The sequence below is a fragment of the Rousettus aegyptiacus genome, unplaced genomic scaffold (assembly GCF_014176215.1).
Source record: "Rousettus aegyptiacus isolate mRouAeg1 unplaced genomic scaffold, mRouAeg1.p scaffold_m13_p_1, whole genome shotgun sequence".
Lineage (NCBI taxonomy): Eukaryota > Metazoa > Chordata > Mammalia > Chiroptera > Pteropodidae > Rousettus > Rousettus aegyptiacus.
The window spans coordinates 129,965,453-129,987,956 of NW_023416284.1; the positions used below are offsets into that span (position 1 = coordinate 129,965,453).

General features: G+C 38.7%; 1 pseudogene; it reads left to right on the forward strand.

Annotated features, from left to right (window-relative positions):
• Positions 1-2,087: 2,087 nt before the first annotated feature.
• LOC118605054 lies at positions 2,088-2,206 on the forward strand (annotated as a pseudogene).
• The last annotated feature ends 20,298 nt before the right edge of the window (positions 2,207-22,504 follow it).

Genomic DNA, 22,504 nt, shown 5'->3' on the forward strand with positions numbered 1-22,504 from the left:
AAGACGTTGCTCTGCTGTTTTGTTTCTGGTGAGAAAGCTGCTGTCACTTTTAACTTTTTATTCCTTTATATATGACATGTATCTTTTCTGACACTAATTTTTCTTTTCTGGTTTTTAAAAAATATTTTTTTTCTATAATTGATTTTGAACAATTAGAATAGTATGTGCTTTGGTTAGACTTTTTTTTTCATGTTTCCTGTGCTTGGAGCTTGCTGACAATCTTTGACCTGTCAGTTAATAGTTTTCATCAAATTTGGAACTTTTTCAGACATTATTATTTCTTCAATTTTTTTTTTCTGTTTTTCTCTCTCCTTCAGGACCTTAATTACATATATATTACACTTTTTGATGTCTCATGGCTTACTAATACTCTTCTATTTTTTTTTTAATTCTTGTTTTTCTTTATAAAGAAAAGAAGAATCTGAGGTAGTATCTATTACTATGTTTTCAAGTCCACTAGTTTTTTCTTCTATGATATCTAATCTAACATTAATTCCATCCAGAGTATCTTTCATTTCAAAGATTGTAGTTTTAATCTCTAGAAATTTGACTTGAGTAACTTTCGTATCTTTCATGACTCCACTTAATGTTTCAAACATCTGGATTAATTATAATAATTATTTTAATGTCCTCGTGTGCTAATTTTAATATTTGTATCAGTTCTCAGTAAGTTTTGCTTTGTTGACTTTTTTCTCTTCAATATAGGTTATATGTTCCTGCATCTTTGCATGCCTGGTAATCTTTGATTGGGTGTTAGATATTTTTATATTCCTATAAATATTCTTGAGCATCTTTGTTCTGTGAAAAAGTTAAGTTCATTTGAAACTGATCATTTTTCCTCAGTTTTATTGATGTATAACTGACAAAATAATGTACGTATATTTAAATCATACAATGTGATGATTTGATATACGTACATATTCATTATGAAAGGCTTCCCCATTGAGTATTAATTAACATTTCATCACCTCACATATTTAGCTTTTTTTTTTTTTTTTGGTTGAGTTTCACAATATGATCTCATCAACTACAGTCACCATATTATACATTAGATCCTCAGATCTTATTCATCTTATAACTGAAATTTTGTATTCTTTTACCAACCGCCCTGTTTCCACTACCTCTCAGCCACTTTTCTGCTCTGAGTTCAACTTCCATGAGTTTGACTTCTTCTTCTTTTTTTTTTTTTTTAAATCCACATACAAGTGACACCATGAGAAACTGACCCTTTGGGCTCTTAAGACTGATTAAGCAGGTTCAGAGCAACATTTAATCTAAAGCTAATAAATTCTCATATCTGAGACAAATCCCTTCTGAGTACTCTATCCTATGACTTCCAGTCTGGTTTGTAAGAACAGACACTGTGTGAGGGATGGCCACCATTCCCACCTGTCCTTTTGGGTACTTTTTCTCAGGTCTTTGATTGTTTCCTCATATGTGTGCTGATCAGTACTGTGCTGGAAAGTTAGAGGACCTCCATACATCCCTGGAGTTCTCTCTCCATGCCGCCCTCTCCTCTTCAGAGCTTTGCTCTCTGCACTCAGCCACGTTGGTCTCCGTGCACTTCAACTCAGGGACACCTCCAGGCTCTGCCTGGGTTACTCTCCTTGTGCTATGGCCTGAAAACTCAAGGAAGTAAGCTGGGGCAATTGTAAGTTTTACCTTGTTTGATTTCCATCTGTCAAGAAACACTGTCCTTCATTTCAAAGAAGAAGATGAAATAAAGGCTCTGTCAAACAAAAATGTTAACAGAATTCCCTCTGGCAGAAAAAAAATACCAAGTAGAAATTTGGATCTACGCAAAGGAATAAAGAATGTCATAAATGGTACATGTCGGGGTAAATATAAAATCCTTTTAGTCAAATGGTAGCCAGTCCCAGTACCACTAAAGGATTAATTCATTATTTTCCCACTGAAATTAAATACCTCCTTTATTAGAGATCAAATTCCTTTAAACATAACTTGGATCTATTTAAATATTCTCTGTTCTAGTCCAGCGACCTATTTATCTATAATTGTATAATACTATCATTTTGGTTTTTTTTTATTTCAATCACTATATAATTTGTTTAAAATTTGTTAGAACAGTCTACGGCCATGCCACCTTGAACTAGCCTGATCCCCTCTGAACTCACAAGCTAAGCAGGGTCAGGCCTGGTTAGTACTTGGATGGAAGACCACTTAGGAGGACCAAGTGCTGTAGGTGTAAAAAATGAAAAATAAGGGATTGTAAACTGAAAAGGTCCTTGCAATCTGTGAGGTCAACCAAGGGCTGCCTAGCCTAAAAAAAAAAAAAAAAAATTGTTAAAACAAGTTTACCTGATTGCTCTTCATTTGTAAAATTTCCTTGATAATTTTCCATGTTTATTTCATGACATAAACTTTTAAATCAATGTGTGTGTGTGTGTGTGTGTGTGCGTGTGTGTGTGTGTGTTCTTCTCCCCCGAAAATTTTAAATTCCTATTACGATTCTAACCAAAATTATAATAAATCCAACTTGCAATGCAACAGTTAGCTAAGAACAAGTTTCTCCATTAGGAGAAAGATGTCACAAGAGTCTGGGCCTGGCTGAAATCATGAGATACCACATTTCATGCTAAAGCAATGGCAGCTCATGAGAGCCATTCAGGAAATGCTTAATAGAATACTGACTAGGCAGAGGCCATTGCTGACGGGGAGCAATAAGTCAGCCAAGGGGACAGGGCGAAAGAATTGTGATGATCATTCTGACTTACCCAGTTCAATGCCAGCTTTTCTTTGAGGGGTAACTTTATTGCTGAAAGAGTCAACTAAGGAAGAATTGGGGAGGGAGGTCACCATAAACTAATGATGTATATAAAGCCAGCTAGAGAAAAAGGTTTCAATTCTTAGTCATGAACTCGCCTATGGCCCTGACACTAATGCTTACATGTGCTATCTGACATTCTCAAGTGAAGGTAAAAGGGGCCCTGAAACCACAATTTTTAAAAAGAGGTGAAAAAACATACTATAAAAACATTAAATATGTTGTCTAAGCAAACAGCTAAAAAATAATGTGTTTCATTAAATTTCCCCAGTGTGCATAGAGGGCTCTTTCAATAGAAGCAGCCGTGACATTCCCCATGGGTAAACTGCACGAGCCATCTGCCCACAGGTAACTGCAGTGATGAGACGGGAGAGCACTAGGTTACCTGAGCTTCCAGACAAATGTAGCTGAGCTCACTACCTTAGCGAGAGAAAGGGCACCTAAAGTCAATCTTGCCTTATTCTTAGCTGTGCTGATAGCTGACAGTTCTCCATCAGTGAGGTGATTTTATTTCCTAACTGAAACTCTAAGCGCGAAGGCTTAGAGATAAAAGCTTATGACATTCACATATAAATGCATCCATATTTTGCCTAAATCCTTTCATACAAGAATTTCAGAGCACTATAAAAACTACATGGTGTCAAGGTTCATGTATCCCATCTTTCATGTGAAGGAACAGAGAGGAGAGGGGAGTGTTGAAGTCACTTTGAACTGGAGGATGACTTGAAAGTAAAGCTGAGAGGGGAACTTACACTTGGAACAGGCACTTGGAATCATCTCGCTCTGGCTGCTGCTCTCTCCCAGCTTGAAGGGAAGTTCAAAAACATTCAGTTTGGTTCAGAGCTGCACCTGGGAAGTGGCCTGGTAATAACGTATATCAAGTATTCCTTAAGCTGAGTCCTCAGCCCCACATTAGTTACTGGGATGATTCAAAAGAAGGGAAAGATGAGATCCCTGTCATCCTGGAATTTATAACCAACTGAGCAGAGAAAAGACACAGACACATAACATAGGTATGTCATACCATGAGTTCCTCAGGAATAGAAATGGCTTCACTCAACTTTGTACTCCCCAGAACCTAGCTTTAAAAAGAATAAAAATTAATAATAAATACTTGCATATACACAAATGAGCAAGATGAGTAATCAGAACTGAATGGCTTCTAAGAATGGAGGGTTCATGATGAGCTAAGTGGGGAGGATGGCTGCATGTTAGAGAAAGGATGTAACCGGAATGCCAAAATTTTTTGAGAATGAATTCCTATATGACCATTGATCTTAAGTCCTTCCTTCTCACTCTGTACCATAAAACTAAAAGGGAAATTTGTGTCCCAACTGACTCTTTTCTTTATCCAATGAAAACCGTCTCACTTATTCGTTTTACAAATGATTTTTAGCCCATACTATGTGCCTGGCATTGTCCCAGGGCCGAGAGATGTAAAAGTGAAGAAGTCAGGTGGCCTTGCCACTGGTACTCTGGGGAACCATGAGGTCATGTGCTCCTGTGCTAGCCTTCCCTCCCCTCTGACCTCTCTCTTGTGTTGGGTCAAAAGACTGTCTTCATATCAGAGGCTAATAGATCCTTTTCTTTCTCTTCTACCCAAAGAAAAGAGAGATAAAAGCCCATTAGGATCCCTCAGTGTGGTGAAAAGGTTAGCAGTGACTGTAAATAGCACTATTATAATATTATTTTTAGGCCCTTGGGAATCTCTAATGAGAAGAACCCTTCATGCTCAAATTCTCTGGTGTCAGTTTCTTTCAGGAGCTTCTCTTGGGAAACATTGAGTGGACGAAATGCATTTTTTCGTATTATACATAATACATTACTCCCAGGAAAAGGTACGTTTGGAAATAGTTCCAGGACACTATAATTAGCAGCATGATTCTCATAGCAATGAGAAAATCCGATAGGAGTTTGATCCTAGTGGCATGCTCCTGCCTCATGCCTTCCTATTCTTAGATTTTAGTTCAATTTTTACAGCCACCTCTCTGAGAATGTGTGGGCTTATCTCCCACAAACACATACTCTATAGGTTCTGATGCTCCCCTGGATCCATTCTCTGACTTCACTGACTGTGTACTGGTTCTCTGATCCTGTCCACTTATGTCCAACATGTCCTTAGAGTTCCACTGAACAAGGTTTCTATAAAGGAGGGACCGGGCTAAATCTGGTCCACTGCCTGTTTTTGTAAATAAAGTTTTATTGGAACACAACTCTGCCCACCCATTTACATATTTGTTAGGACTTCTTTTGCACTACAACAACAGAGTCGAGTCATTGTTACAGAGACTATATGGCCCACAAAATCTAACTGGTTCTTTACAGAAAGTTTGCTGATTCCTGCTATGGAGTGAGAAATTTAGATCACATATTCTGCGCTTTTCATCGTATAAAAAAGGCAGTTGTTTGTGTAAGGAAAATTATATTTACATCTAATATTTTCAGTTATATAAATTCTATATGTAGTTTTGAGTAATTTATCTTTGATCATAAGAATTCACTGACTGTGGGACTTGCATCTGTGTTCCTGGTTTGTTGGTTGCCAGAGTGGCTAATGATTCATTCCATCTAGTTCAAAGCAAAGCCCCTGAACAGAGAAGTAAAACATTTTGGGATGGCCTCAGATGAAGTTTTTCAAGATTGTACTAAAAAATGGAACTTGGAGGGACATCTTGTTTTGAAATGTACCCTTTCTCTTCAGGTCAAACTAGCAAGTGAATCATAGGAAATAGAAAAACAGTCATAGACTCCACAAGATTAGTATCATTTTCAGTTTGAGTGGAAGGAGATTATTTTAAATACTCAAAAGGAAAATCTGGAGGTGATCTAAAATTAAGCCCTGCCTAGGAAGCAGGAATTCCTGAGACATAAAGATCTCGCCTGCTGTAAATGATTCTTTAAGTCAATAGATTGCTTAGGGGCCATAAGAGCATGAAGGCCTCTTAAAGAGCAAGCAGTTGTTTCAGTTACTTTGATACAAGATGATTTGTAGTTACATCTTTACAGCTAGTTGATAGTTGACTGATTCTGAAGAGAGGCCTATATCTTGAAGTTTCTAGAAATGGCTTTTTCTATTGGTAGGAATGTTTACTCAACTAATATCTCCGTCAGACTGTCAGATCTACACACCAACACAGTAGCACAGACATGCTGAATACTACCATCAGTGGCTGAACAGAGTACCTGCTTTAATCCTGAGAGAGGCTCAGCCTGTGCGTGTGTGTGTGTGTGTGTGCGCGCGTGTGTGTGTGTGAACACACATATATATAACATATTCTATATATATTCTCTATATATTCTTGCAACATTATTTGTCCAGGGAAACAAACATCAAAAAAAGTATGCGTGGGGGGAAGAGCCCATAATAAATGTTAATACTACAATAGTGCATTATATTATGTAGCTATTAAAAAGATTGTACTTGAGACAAAAGATTAATTGTTTTAAGTTTCCTTAACATATGAAGAGGCTCTATGAGTCAATATTGCAAAGGATGAATAATACAATTTTTCGAATGGGCACAGAATATAAATAGTTCACAAGAAAAAAATCAAATGCTCTTAAAGATAGGAAATGATACTCAATCTCACTTATAATAAGAAAAATGCAATTTAAAACTACCTTGAGATACCAGTTTCACCTATCATATTGGCAAGAGACAGGAAGCTTAATGACATGCTGTATTGTAAGAGTGTGGAGATTTGGGTCCTGCATTACTGGTAGAAGTGTAAATGATACAGCCTCTCCAGAGGACAACTGGACTATAGGTGTCAAAATTAAAATCACACATTAGATCTAGCAATTCCATTCTAGAAATGTGTCTACAGATAAATTTACATGTATGCAAAGTGATATAGTCATAAGATCATTCACTGCAATGTTAATGTAAAAGCAGGGGGTCAGGAGTGGGGTGAAGGGTCAGGACAGAATAGACTAAACTTCCATTGGTAGGGAGTGCATTAAATATGTTTTGGTATATCTATATAATGAAAAGCTAAGCAGCCATTAAGAAGAATGAAACAAAATTATAATAAAAGAATCAGGCAGCTTTACATGTACTGATATAAAACAAGGTAGTATATTATTAAGTAAAAAAAAAAAAAAAAAGAGCAAGTAAAAACAGTAATGGGAAGATTTCTACCCAGAATAGAAAGCATGTATTTTCATGTATAGAATAGCTCTGTAGGGCTTTAAAATATAACTGATAATGATGGTTGCACTGAGGAGGTGAAGTGAATGGTTATGGGACAGGAGTAAAAGAACACTTAATTTTTATCAAATAACATTTACTTCTTTCTTAAATTTTTACCATGTGCATGAATTGCCTTCACAAAAATAAATACAATTTAATTTTAAGAAACAATCTATAAATATGGACCTGCAGAAGTAGTCAGAATATATTATTAAGGCAGAATAAAAAAAAATCAGAGTAATATGTGTAATGCAATCCATTTTGTTAAAAACACTGAATAAACCAAGTTATTTATATATGTACATATGCGCGGAGAAAAAAGTGTGGCACAAACTATGAATGTAGATTTTCTTGGTGGGAATGGATTTGAGGTAGAGATAGATTTGGGGAAGAGATGATTAGCTTTTCCTTGTATGCTTCTTCTTTATTTGACTTCTGACAAAAAATAACATTATTTTAAAATTTTAATAAACTAATACAGTAAAGAAAAAAAAAACGCCTGGCTGGGATTGTGAGTAATGTTTATTTTATTCATTTTGCTTTTCTTCTACTTTCTAATTTATATTGTACCGAGCTCAAAATCACAAACTGTGTATGTTTTGCACAATCAGCATCATTCTTCTTCTAGAGTCTCCTTCTGAGATATGTGTCCTCTGGCCTTCCTGCTCCCCAGTCCAGAGATGCAATATATGTTTCTTTGTTCAATATAAAATCCCATTTAGTTCCACTCTATATTTAAAAATGCCTATGAGGCCACGTTTACTTTGAACACATACTACCTGTGTCCCTACTGTTTTCACTTCTCATTTAACCATTGGCATACGCTATTGCATAAACAGTAACAGTGCCGTGGCGAGCCATAATACAGTTTGAGGCAAAAGGAAAAATCAGTAACATTGATTGTGTTTTTATTTCAAAACACTCCTTGAACTTGCCTCACCTTAGCCTGGTCTTACTCAGGCCAAGACAAAAGGGAAAGGGTGGACTATGTTGGGCTTATCCCAGAAGCCCAGACATTATCCCAGAGGTTTATGTACTGCCGTGGGATGCTGGGTGAATTTAAACACTCCCATCTACCCAACAAGAGAATCAGCAATATTTGTTTTTGCCTCTTATGCTAGAGCTGCTCTGTCCAGTACAATAGACTCTAGCCACTAGTGGCTATTTAAATTTAGGTTAATTAACATCACAAATGGAGGAGGAGGAGGAGGCAGTTTCTAATGCACATCTAAGGGAGCTGTGAGGACTGATAGGGGGCTCCATGGAAAAAGTATGAGACATAACACATGCCCATTTCATAGCAAATGCAAAGACATTTGTTCTTTACTTCATCCATCGAACAGATATTCATTGAGCACCTATTGTATGTTCTTCTAGGTATCAAAGATGCAGCAGTGATTAAAACAGCGAAAAGTCTCTGCCCTCATGGAATTTACATTATAGTAAAAGGGATAGAGCAATAAGCAAAATCAATGAGTTAAATGTGTAGTATATTTGGTGGCAATAAGTGCTAAGAAGAGAATTAAAGCAGGAAAGGGAGGTGGGATGTATTTGTCTGTGCAAGTGCAAGAAAGTCTGGGGAGGTGGGGGTGGGGGAGAAGTAACGTTTGAAAGAAGACATGAAGAGGGCGAAGGAGGGAGCCAGGTGGGTATCTGGGGGACTGGGTCCAGGCAGAGAGGACAGTGAAGACCCTGAGTGGGGGGGAGGGGGTTCGGTGCCTCTGAGGGACAGCGAGAAAGCCGCTGGCCGGAGTGAGATGTGAGAAAGGGACAGTGACCGTGTGGCTACCACTGGTGAGCTTCAGCTTCTTTTGCTCAGGCACAGATCTTGCTACTCGGTGGAAACATCCTTGCTATTTTGTTTCCCTTTCTGTCCCTTTCCTGGTTTAGGCTACCACAGGAGGCTCTGTCGCCATCCCACTACTTCCTAGGGGCCACCCAGAACCCCCTTTTAATTGACCCCCGTCCCTCCCTTCACTACGGCTTCCTGTCAGGCGCTCCTGGTCCTCACTGATTTTTCTTCCTTCAGGAACATTTTCACTTTTCAAAGTTCCATTCCTCAGATGTCAGCCCCCAGTGCATGCAGGGCGTTGTCCCCCAAGTCTGACCACTACCTAGGGTTCTGCTGTTTAGGTTTACAATTCTCACTATCTCATTACCTTCTCCCCTTAAATCAAAAATACTTAAGGCTAAGTGCAATATTCTAAATGGTTAATAGCAGGTAGGACAGGGCCTGGCCAAACATGTTAGAACTGGGACACAGTCCTGGACTGCACTGTGTCAGGTTAACCTTTGCTGCTGGGTGCTGCAAGGTCTCGGAGGTTGAAAGGAAGGGCAGGGGACATTCAGGGCTCAGGGCAGTGGCTGCAGCACAGCAACAGTGACTTTGTAGTAACTAGTGCAGCCTTATCAGCCGCTGAATATGCGCCCTGTTTAAGGATACATTTACAACGTAATACAAAAGGCTCCAGTTTCCTGTCTGAGGGCTGACTTTAAATTTATCATCCTGGGCTCCTCGGGCAATGATTATCGGGAGAAGCTAACTTTTTCTCATTTGTCAGTGAGTCGACTGCACGCATCAACACAACCCTCATAGGAGAGGCAGGAGTCTTTTCCTAGAATCATCTCTTCCATGGAGGAAGATGTGTGAGTGGATGAAATTCATCCTCTTTAAATTGTTCCGAGCTAATGTGCCCGAGTGCGCCCCCACCAACTACTCCCTTTTGGATCAGACATTCAGATCATGTCCGCAGTCGCTGAAACAACACCATGCAGGCCTGCTGAGAGATCAGACACCACGCAGGCCTGCCGAGAGATCAGACAACCAGCGTACTCTCTGAAGCTAACAGAAGCTTATTTGTGACCCTGACAAGTGAAACCTGCGTGAAAGACTCAGACCACGTCCTCCAAGTTTGTGTGCCTTCATGGTTCTCATTAAATCTGAACCCATAGTCAGTCCCCAAAAAGCCCCTTAGCCCAGGCAGTTCTCTCTAAAACTTTTGGCATTTCTGAAGACTGTGCACTTTGCCATCGTTCGGCACAGTGCATGGTATGGAGAGTGGCCAGGGGGCGGGGACACAGGGAGCATGGAAAGGGGTACAATCATTTGGCACTCCTCCTACTGACACTCAAAAACTCTGTCCCCCTGAACTTCTCCCATCAGAGGAAATTATTCAACTGATGTCCCCTGGGGGCGCAAGGGCAAAGGAAGCAAATGAGGTCACCCTGAATGTATCTTGGTTTTCTGTTTGCTTGTTGTGCTACCTTATCAGCTAAAAAATGTTGGAGGGGACTTCTGGTTCATGATGGCAGACTAGACACACGTATTTGCCTGCCATCCCTCTTGGAAGATCCCCACCACCAAAATATAAACGTGTCAGTGCCCCTGCTTCCAGACACCGCCAGCTATGTGATGTATTAAACTGGCAGCACAAGAGAGAGACCCCCTCAGACGGAGTGTCTTACAGACTTTTGCTAGGGAAAGACTTTAAGGTACAAGTTAGAAAGCATGGTCTGAGGAAGGACTGGTCAGAATTTGGAAATTAGGCAGCTGATGAAATCGTCAGTGCTCTTAGTAACTCATGAGTCCACAAGGGTTTCCAGGAATACAGTCATTAGTGTTAAAACAGTTTGAGCTTAGCTTGTCTTACTTGTCATGGGTTTGGTATAGTTAATCTATTTTGCAAGTCATAATACTACTGTCCACAGCAAACAGTGGTTCTGTTTTTCAAATACGAAAAGGAAAGGGAAAAAAAATCATAACAGGAACAGAATATAAATGAGGAGTCACCAGTAAATGAGAAATTGCAGAAAATTTTTGGAAAACAAGTACAAGTGAGAGTGGTTTGAAAGGGAAACAGATGGAGAAAAGGCAACCAAGAATATCCTGTGAGAGAGCTACAAAAGGGGGCCCGTCTTTTCGTGTGACCAGATAGCTAATAGTAATAGTTTCCATGTTGTGGGGTGCTGACTGGGCCATGTGCTTTTTATACATTGTCTTATTTAATCCTTGAAATGACCTGATATAGGAATTACAACACACACTTTATAGATTAAGAATCTGAGACTTGAAAAAATTAAATATTGCCTAATTTCTCACAATTAGCAAGTGTCAGAGGTTGAATTCAAATTCACAGCACTTACGGCAAGCTCTATAAAGCAAGGATTGTATCTCTGGTTCATTACCATATCCCCAAAACTGAGTTCAGCACCTGGCACATAGCAGTCAGATAGACAGATAGATGAGAGAGAGAGAGAGAGAGAGAGAGAGAGAGAGAGAGAGAGAGAGAGTAGATAGACAGATATAAAGTGGGTGAATGGGTGGAATATTAGATGGATGGATGGATGGACCAACCCAAATCCAAATGACTCCAAAACCACCACACCATATTGCCTCCCCAGAGCTCTAAAGTACCATATAAATCAGTCTAGAAACTATATTCAAGGATGTTAATTAAAGCCAGAAGAACACAGACACTATGGACCTTAGAAAGCAAAGTCCGGACTTGGGGTTAGAGAGAGGTGGGCAGCAGAGAAGCAGGATATAGGAGATTGAAGTCAGACAACAAAGGGCTAGGAATCCTGACCAAACTTTCCAAGCACAAAAAAGCCAAGAATTAAGAGAAGGTCTGCGTGGCAGTGCCTGGAGCACCATCCCAGGATAGGAACAGAGCCTATTAACTTGTGCTTGGATTGAGCCAAAAGGCCAAAAAGCAGTGAAGCGTGATATGGAGCCAGAAGCTCAGGGAGCCAAGGTGCTTGCTATATTTATTCATGTGTCTATTCTTTGCCTGGTCTCAGGAAGAACATAAGGCATCTTACAAGGGCACAGAAAGTACAAAGTAACATAAAAAATAGCTAGGTGAGAAAAAAAAAAGGTAAATAATAAGAATTGGGGTGTAAGAAAAAGCCAAGAATGATACAAATAGGTGTATCTTAGAAACTTATGCACTAGCTATGAGACAACCACAGGTCTGCCTCTAAACTTTCTAGAGAAGAGGACTCAAGAGAAAACCCAATAGTCCCTTTCTCTCCTACCCAGGTATAGAATTACTTAAGATATAGACCTGGAAATCGGGCAAATGGAGAGGAAAGTGATAACAGCAACCGAATGTATGCTAAGGTGTGTATCCCAGTTGTCTTGCTAGTGTTCTCCACTGGATACCTTCCTCGAAAGCATCGCCTTGGAACTGCCCTCCTGTGGGATAGTTTGTGTCTGCAGGCAGATGTACTCAGCCAAGAGGTCAGAGGCCAGGACAGGTGAAAAGAACTCAAATCCTTGATGCCCACAGCCCTTTACAAGGCAAGCTTTATCCAAACAAGAAACATTAACTATTGGTCATCAGCCATTAGCCAAGGTCTCCTTCTACTAAGTCTCCTTAAACTCCCACAAAATAACATACATGATTTCTCTATCTGAAAGATGTTAAAAACTAGAATGAGCTACTCAGGCACCACACTTTGTATCATCATTATCAAAATGACTTGCATCTAGTAACATTCAATAATTGTTCATCTCAAATCCCCTGCAATTTTCAATACTGTGTTATACCATGATATAAGAAATATGTCATCTGAGAATTATTCAATTTTCATAATCAAAATCCCCAAAATATCTATGGCAAGAGTGTGGAGATAACCCAATGCATTATAGGGAATTAGTTCTGAGATGATGGTCAGAGTTTAACCTACATGGCTCCTAGTATCATGGATACTTTTCCACAAAGTCTGACTCATAGCATTAGGGAACATTTCCTAGAGTAAATGCAAGAACTATACTTAAAATCTGCAGGAGAGGCGGGGTGGGGGAGCGGGAAGGAATGCTAGCTCTTAAGCACGAGATAACTTTCTTTCTCCCATTATTTTTCTTCAGGAAACTCAAAGATCCTCATTTGATCTGAGTTTTAATCTATTTCTGGATCCATGTAGAACACCAAGTCTGCTAATAGGAAGCATTATCATTGTGTTATTTTTAATGTTTTGGCACTAAAACTTCCCTGACTAATCAATTATTTCCAGCTCAGCTAAGCTTTCCACCTAAGATGCTCCAGCTCAATGTTCTGTCAGCTCTTCTTTGCCTGTTTCGCCTCAGAGCTCTTAGAGCAGACAGGAAGCTATTGGGTCCTTTATTTGTAAAGTTCTCAGAAAAACACTGTAAAGTCTGAGAGCTAAGGTGAACTTCTAAAGGACATGAGACAACTTTTTACTCCATTACCAACTTTCTTCAAAATCTTTTCTTAATTATCCCCTTTCTCAAGGAGTATTTTGATCCTTAAGCTAATTTAATGAACTTATGTAACTATTAAAGCGGGAAATTAAAAATATTAAAGTCTAGTCACTATCATCACTATAAGAGAATTGAAAAAAAAAAAAGCACATTAACACCCATATTACACCCAATAAATGGTTGTGCAACCAATTTACACTTATGTTAATACAGGCAGAAAATTATTAAGGATAGAAATGCTCACCTCAGTAACAGTGAAACAAATGCCAATCTAAATAACTGCAGGTTATCGTTACTCATTCATTTAAACACTTATTAAGCATTGCTGATGAAGCCATTCGTAAACAGATATTCTGAAATATTTTGGGAGAGCAATTGATCAACACATTAAAAGCTATAAAGCTTTGATGTGACTTAGTTTCATTTATGAAATTTATCACAAACAAAAACTAACAAAAACAACAACAAAAAAATGTTCACAGTGGCATTATTTATAATAGTAGACAACTGTAGATAACCTGATTCTTAGCAATAGAATGGCTGAAAAAATTGCCACACATCAACACAATAGTTGCTCTATTTCTCAATACCTCTTTAAAAATATGAGTGTTTAGTCAATTCCTACTTAACATAATTATTGATGTGCAATTAGTTTCTACATTGTACCTTTTGTTATTCTTCTTTTCCTCTTTTACTGTTTTCTCGTGTAAAACAAACATGTTTTAATATTTTATTCTAATTCTTCTTTTAATTTTAACTATATTTTTTGTTATTTTCTTAGAGGTTGCCCTTAGGATTACATTGTACATATTTAATTTACCACAATTGACTACAGATTGATACTGACTTAATTTTGGTGAAATATAACAAGTCTACTTCAATATAGCTCCACTTGCTCCCTCTTCCTTTGTTTTATTATTGTTATACATACTATATATCATTATAGGTATCATACATACTCATATATGTAACCATATATGAGATATATCATCTCACATCATAAGTAATCATACTTCATGTATAGTACATAGTATTATATATTGTGCATTATATATAATAAACCCAATAATATAGTATAATTATCAATTTAAATAAACATGCTTTTAAATTAAGATATGAGAAGACAGAAAAAGAAACTATATTATAGTCTCTTATATTTACCCACATATTTAACATTTTTGATGCTCTTCATGGATTCAAGTTATCATCTGATAGAATTTCACTTCAGCCTGGCTGATTTTTTACTTTCTTTAAAACTTTGTAGAGTAGGTGTTCTAGTAAAATTCTTTTCACTTTTTATTTATCTCAGAATGTATTTATTTCACCTTTATTTTTGAAGGATAGTTTTGCTTGACATAGAATTCTTGGCTGACAGTTTTTTTGCTTTCAGCACCTTGACTATGTCTTCTAATCGGCATTGTTTCTAATAAGAAATCAAATCTAATGCTTTCTATTCTGTATTCTTTTGCTCTTCCTGATTTTAATGTTTCCATATTCCAATCCATTCATCTTGGTTTCCATTATATTTTCATCTCTTTAATAGAGAGAAATTTATTTCAACCCCATCAAGGATAAATTTAGTCCTGTTTGTTTTCAGATTTTGCAAAGACCTGTGGTATTGTTGCTGCTGTTGCTGCTCATTTCACTTTTTAATCTGTTCGTATTGCTTTGTATGGAGAGTGAGCAGGTCCAAGTTCATTCTTCTCCAAAGTCATAACTTCTGGTCCTGGTGCTGTTTCAATTTTATGAACCATCCTGTTATGGGATATTTCATTGAAGTGGGGATGAGGCAGAGGTAAGCACTGAGAACCTGCAGAACCCAGATAGTGATGACATTAGCAAGGTCCAGCAAGAGGGGACAGAATGAATGACAAACAGATAGGTAGGCCCATTGCCAGAGATCCGGCAACATTCAGAAGCACAAGCAGGAAGATAAACAGCAGCATGGGTGTCAATGATCAGGTTAGCAGAATCCAGCCAAGTGCTGGGATCAAAGCAGGATTTAGTGAGACCCTGTGGAAAGCACTGGGCTTTGGCACTGGAGAAGCCTATCTTCCTCCTCCTTATGTGATCTGGAGCAAGTCCTTAACCTATCTGAGCCTCATTTTCCTATTTATAAAATAGAGCCAACAGTACCAATTATTATTGCAGGGTTCTTTAAAGGACCAAAACATGTGGTGCACTATGTGGAACATACTAAATGTTTAAAAATAGTAACAGTGTGTGGTATCATAAATGAAGGGGCGGATAATATAAGCAGGGCCAAACTCCCGGAAGACTTGTGAAAGCATAGATGCAGGCCCTAGGTGAACAAGGCGAAGATTCAGTTCTTAGAACCAGGATAAGATTCCATTTACCTGCCTGAAGGCAAAGATCAGAGCTGAACTGTGTTCAGAAGTCACCTGAATATAGTACCAGAACTCTTCATGCTTCTATTTGAAGTATCTGATGACACTGATACAGAATGAGCATCATTTAACAGTTTGTGAATTTCTTTTTCTACAATGGAGCCAATACATCAATACCCTATTCCAATTCCCTTGACTCTGTAATAAATTACTCCAAAATTTAGAGGCTTAAACCAATGGCAATATTTACTTTAATTATGAAACCTCAGTTTTGGTGAGACATGGTAGGGTGGGTCATCTCTGCACCACTCAGTGTCAGCTAAAATGATTGGAAGGCTGAAGACTGCAATTGTCAGACATACAATGCTGGCTGCCATCTGAGATCTCTGCAGGGGCTTTTGGCTGAAACACCTACTCATGGCCTTTCCATATGACTCGAACTTGGACATGGAGAGAAAGAGAGAGAGAGAGAGAGAGAGAGAGAGGAAGAGTAGAGAAAAGAGTCAATGGGAGGAAACAAAATCCTATCCTGAAGGAGTGTCAACATTATCATTTTGAAAGATATATTGCATGATATATAGGGATATAGTGATATAACCATCTTTGCACAAAAATATCTGCCACTCAGCTTTTGTGGAATTTTTTTCCAGACATGTATGAGAAAACTTGAAATCAAAAATAAATGAAATTATTTTAGAACAGTAATGAGGAGCTATTGTTTAATGGGAACAGTGTCTCAGTTTAGAAAAATGAAAAGGTGAATGTGATAATGGTTGCAGAACAAGGTGAAAGTATTATTGAAACAAGGTGAAAGTACACTTAGAATGGTTAAAGTGGTAATTTTATGTTATCTATATTTTGCCATAATAAAAAATGTAGATAATAAATAAGTAAACCAATGTATGTTTATTTCACATACTAAATGACAAACCATTGTTGACTAGTGTGAATATTCTATATCCTCCATGGAAGAACTGCTTTGCCTCCATATCTTGTACATATTTTGCTTATTTTACATAACCTGTAATTTTTGAAGTTCCCCCACTGACTCCACCAACTGGCTTCATGCATCTGGCTCCACCAACTTCAGCCAGGTGGCACAACACATCTCTGGTTGGAGCCAGTAACAACATCAAATACTTCTCTCACCAAAGGGGAAAGAGATAGCTATCTATAGAATCTGGGTGCACTTTGTTTAAAAGGTGAGTGTATGTCCTCAGCCTGTGCACTGCACTTAAAAGAGAAGCATCCGTTACTTTGAATCAAGTAAGCATCAGACAGGAAGGAAAAGTGTTATCACTGTTTATCTTTCAGATTTAACACATGTTAAGGCATTAATCCTGTTCCCCACGCATACTCTTTACCCACTAGACATGACCATGACAGGAGGCTAGAAGTACTCCTTGGAGATGGTACCAAACCTATCCCAGATTATTTTAATGCAATTATTAATAATGCTGTCTTTTGAAATGAAAATATCTAAGAAATATATTAAATGGAAGGGAGACATTCGAACAATAACATAAAATAAGACTACTCCAGGTCTACTGGGTCTTATGGTTACCATAAAATAGGGATAATAATTAAATATACCTCATTGCAAGAGTCATTATAAGAATTAAATGAGATAATGTTGTGATAGCATTTCATATAAAGTGTTATAAATATTTTTTTTATATTGATCTATATATGCATTTTTACTCACTGATTATTTCAAAAAGAATGTTGCCATCATTTTATAGATTTCCATAAAGTACCTTGCTGTGATTTTAATAGGCATTGCATGATATCCATATATCAACCTAGGAAGTATTGTCATTTTCACTATTTTTAGTCTTTTAAATAAATAGTATGATATAGCTGCCTACTTATTCAAGTCTGCCTTTATTGTTCTCATTACAGTTTTATAGGTTCTTCGAATAAACCTCTTTGTCCTGGATTATATTAATAGCCAGGGATTTAATGTCCTGTTGCTATTTTAACAGAATCTACATTTGCATTGTATTTTCCAGCCTTGCATCACTAACGTAAAGGAAGATGTTTTTTCTCTGTGCGGTGGTGAATTAATCTTACATTTTTTTCCTCACATGTTCACCCCATTAGACCTCGTTTGCCTCTTATGGTTCCAATTTCAAATTTTCTACCCTACATCCTGTTCCCCTGAGCACCAGACACATCTACATAACTCCCTGCTCCCCAGACACCCCTAAGGCACCTCAAACTTAATATAACCAGAAGAAAATTCATCCTCCCCCAGAACTCTCTCTTCCTTTGATATTCTTAATTTCACTGAAGCACATATCCTGCTGTACAAGATAAAACCTTAGAAGCCAACCTCGACCTTGTCTTCCCTTTCGCCCTCACGTCTCAGCACACAGCAAGTCACGTACACGCTCCATCTCTCAAATCTCTTGAATTCAACCTCTTCTCTTTCTTGTCTTCTCTCTGCAATTGAAGGCCTGGAAATAGAGACGGTTTTTGGTTTGTTTATTTGTAATTGTTCTTCCCCCTTTCATTTCCATCTGACACAGACTCAAGTTGTTCTTCAGACTACAGCCAAAGGGATCTTCCTGAAACCACGCTGCCCCGATGATTAGAATCTTTCAAAAGTTACCCGTGACTTTTAGGACAAAATACAAACTTCATCCTCTTCTTAGGAGGATGCACAAGACTGGTGACTTGGTGCCTACCTATATCTGAATCATTATCTCTCAACACTGAAACACTGCCCACCCACCACCCACCCCCTTAATTATAGTCACATCGATTGACTTCTACGGCCCAAGGCCATCATTCTCTTCTCTGGCCTTTGCGTCATTCCCATTGCCTCCATTTGGGAACACTTTCAAGTCCTTCAGGTCTCCTTTAAGAGACCACCCATCCCCAGAAAACTTTCTTTCACCTTCTTTTGATTTAGACTCCACATTCTGTTTATTGTCTGTCTCCAGAAGAAAAACTTGTGTGTGCAGGAGGTGGGCATCCCTGAAGTGGACTTATGCCAGGGACAACACAGGATCCTCCCTGCTCTTAAAGTCTTTACCCCCAGAGGAAAAACAGTGGGAAATGCAGCTTACTCTTATATTTGTTTGGCGTGCATGGTAAGAATAGCAAAATATTTGTCACAACAGACTGAAATCGAAGATCAACCATAGAGACATCTCCCAGCTCTGCATCAGACTGAGGTTCCTGCAACTTCTGCCAGGGCCACTGATCAGGGAAACACGTGTTCAGTCCAACAGAGTGTGAAGTAAGGGTCAGAGCATCTGTGACATACCCTCACATTCATGGGAAATCCATTGTTTGTTGCTGTTTGTTTCTCATTACCAGCTTAAAGAACAAAGAGTATCTTTCTGGGGTTATCACTTGGAGAAGTACAATGATCAGGGGTGATTCAGAGGGAGTTGAGAGTTTTATGAGCTCCAGGGGCAGTCTTCTGGATTCTGTGGAGTCCCCATGATGTGAGAGGAGAAAAAGATGCTACTGGAACGGGTTTTTAATTGGATTTTTACAGCAAACTTCTATCTTTAGATGTGTTAAAAATGGAATGCGTAAACAAACCCTGGTTTCACTAGTTATCAGTTTTCCAGCAAATCCTAGCATGGCGTAGGGGGAAAGAGCACTAACATATTACATTCCCAGGGGACCATTGACCCTCCCTTGGCCACGTGAACAAAGCAAGGTTAATCAGGGGCAGAAGCGCACTTTGTTCACATCGATACAAATGCTCGTTTTAGATTTCGTTCTAACTTTTAGACTATGTTAGTTTCAGAAGTATTTCTTATATGCAGCTACATGTTTGGTTCTGCTTTATCATTGTTGCTGCTATTATTTAAATAGGAGTAACACTCCTTTTTCTGCAATGGATCCACCCCATCACACTTATGTAGTATTCTCTATAGTGCCCTGTAAACACCATTTTTTCTTTGTTTTATCTTTTTATTTTACATAGATCAATTTTAAAACTCTTTTAAAAATATTTTAAAATGTAAAAATATTTTAAACTTTGTTTTGTTTTAAAAACCAAATTGGAGTACAACTCCTTTTTCTGACCGAAACGTTTACTTTTACTCTTATTAACCAAGTTAACATCTAACAGAGATAAGGCATGTAGCTGTTGGGGTTTCTACCACTTTTCACTCCATTAATCGCCTCTTGAGATTGCATCTTTCTTGAAAATCTGTCTTAACACCGGTAGTTTTTAGAGCGTGTAATCTAATTTAGTGATTTAGAAACTCAGTCAGGTGGTAGACCTTTTGTAAGTGGTTACAATATTCTTATATTTATTCTAATATTATAAATATTAATTCAACAAATATTTATTGACGATTATGTGCTGCATTTTGAGGTGCAATGGTATGTATCAGTTCACTTTTAAGGCATACCAAATCATCCCAAAATTTTGTTGTTTTAAATAACAACTATATCCTGTGTCTCACAATTCTGTGTGGCGGCAACACGGTTCTTCTAATCTGTGCCAGCTGGAAAGACCTGTGCTGAAATTGCTCATATGTCTGTATTCGGCTAGCAGGTTGACTGGTGACTAGTAAATGTAGGATGACCTCACTCGCACGCCCACCAGGTGGTGAGTGTTGGCCGAGGTCTCTATGTTCCTTTTCGTGTGACCTCTCATTCTCCACAGGCCAGCTCAGGCTTATTTTTATGAAAGCTTCAGCATTCCAGTCATAGCAAGAGGGTGCAAGCCCCAATGCTCAGCTGCCTTTTATACCTCTGCCTACATCATGTTTGTTTACTAATGTCCTACTGGCCAGAGCAAATCACACGAGCAGCCTACATTCAAAGGGTGAAGAAACAGATACTACCTTTGATGGGAGAAGCTGCAAAGTCAAATCGCAAGAAAAGATGTAAGGAAGGGAGACCATCTGGCTAGTCTCGAAATCTGCCATAGTCCACCCTTGGCCACAAATTATTCACGTTCTTCTCACATATGAAGTATGCCCATTCCCATCCCAGGACATCCAAATATCCCACCAAATTATGGCAATAGTTTTGAAGTCCAAGATCTCATGACTAAATCAGCTCTACATGTGGCTTCTCTTGACCCAGAGGCTAATGAGCTTAAAAGACACTCTCATTTTAAAAGGAAAAGAATGAGAAATACCTAGCAGTTACCATTTCACAGAAATTTTGAGGTGTAGCTGGGAATATGTTGCCAGGATCCCCTGCTCTGGGAACAGAGACTGTTTCTCGGTTTTGCTCCTTGGAAATAGCTCCCTAGATCATTTTTCTATGATTCTCCTTGAGATTGGCTGTCTCGTTCATTGTTCTTCAAGACTGTGGCTTCACCCCCTGAAACCTTGGCAATGCCTTCTGAGACATACGTCTTTTGCATTAGAACGGCCCATGTGTGCAGCTGCCTGCTACTGGGAGAGCCATTCTTTGTAGGTCTTTTGCATCCTGTACATCTTACAAGTAGAGACACTGGCTGCCTTTGCTGTGAACTACCTTTTTTTCAAAGATGTTTATGTAGTGAACACCCTTGGAATATAGAGATAGTGTCTCTTTCTGGAATAAAGGACAGGTCTGAGTATAGCCCTACAAGATAGAAGCAATGCCTCCCCCTGGAACAAATGGTCAGGCCTGCTTACTGTCCAATACAGAAGATTTGGGTTTCCAAACCTCAGAGTTCCTCTCCTGCAACGCAGCCCATTGCATATGCAGTTGTCATTTGGCTCTCTTCATATCACCCTATGGGAATTGGGGCTCAGAGAGCTAACATAAATATGTTCATCTTTGTGCTGTTTGCTGTGTCATGAGTGTTAAACTATTCTTTGTCTCTGACCCAGAAGGTTCATGTCTTTTGTTAGCACCGACAGAACTGGCAGGCTAACTTGTTAGCTTGCAGCAGCTAAAATCTCAGGCCTTTCGCTGTTCTTGACACCAGCTTTCTACACATAGAAAGTTGGGGAACTAGAAACCTCTTTTCAATTTGAGCAATTTTAGTCTCCTTTTAGCACAAATCAGTGGTTCTTTTGTTGGCACAACTCTTTTAAAATATTTGTGGGCTTGCCAGGTATTAGATTATGTTCCACTCCAACTGACAAATGCTACATCCACAATTCTTTTCAAGATAGGCCTCTTTCTACTTTGGACAGCATGTCAAGGTTACTGTAGCATAATGCCTAATGGTCTCAGAAGCCCTGTTGTCCAGCTGAGATGCGGTAATAGGCATCACCTTAAATCTTTTAGAAGTCTAAGCTAAGAATCTGATAACCATACTCCTCATTTGACCTTAGGCCGTAGGACTCCTTTCACTTTGAGAATCAAAGTTTCTGGAGTCTGTGAGTGAGCAACTATCCTAGGCCCTCTATTTCCCTCTAAATTCTGCTTGCAAAGTAAAGAGTTCCTTCCTCAATTCATCTTTCGTGCACTATTTTATTACATACATCCAGAAGCACCCTGACACTTTTAGCTATGTCTGAAAAATCTACCGAGCCAGATTTACAATTTTATTAGGTACATTTTCTACCTTCCAGGTTACCATATGCAATACTTTTGCCAATAATTCACTACTTTGTAACATGTGTTACCATTTTTCCAGACTCCACAAACAATTTTCATCATCTCCAGACTTCGCTAATAATTCCCTTGCTACTTTTTCAGACCCACCCACTGCTCAGCCTTAAAGCTAATGGCGTATACATTTTGAGTTTTTGTTTTAGAAGCACTTTTACTTGTAGGTATCAATTTTTCTATCGGTTAGGCATTTTTGTTTTGTCAGTTATCTTTTGTCAAGTAATAAACCACCCCAAAAGTTAGTAATTTTATTTTCTCATGATTCCGTGGATCATCGTTTTGGTCCAGACTCAGCCAATCAAGTGTTCTTCTGGTCTCTCCTGAGATTTCTCACACAACTGTAGTTTCCAGCAGTTTCTCTGGGGATGGATGGTTTAGAATAGCTTCACACGTGTGTCTGGTGGTTAGTGCTGGCCATG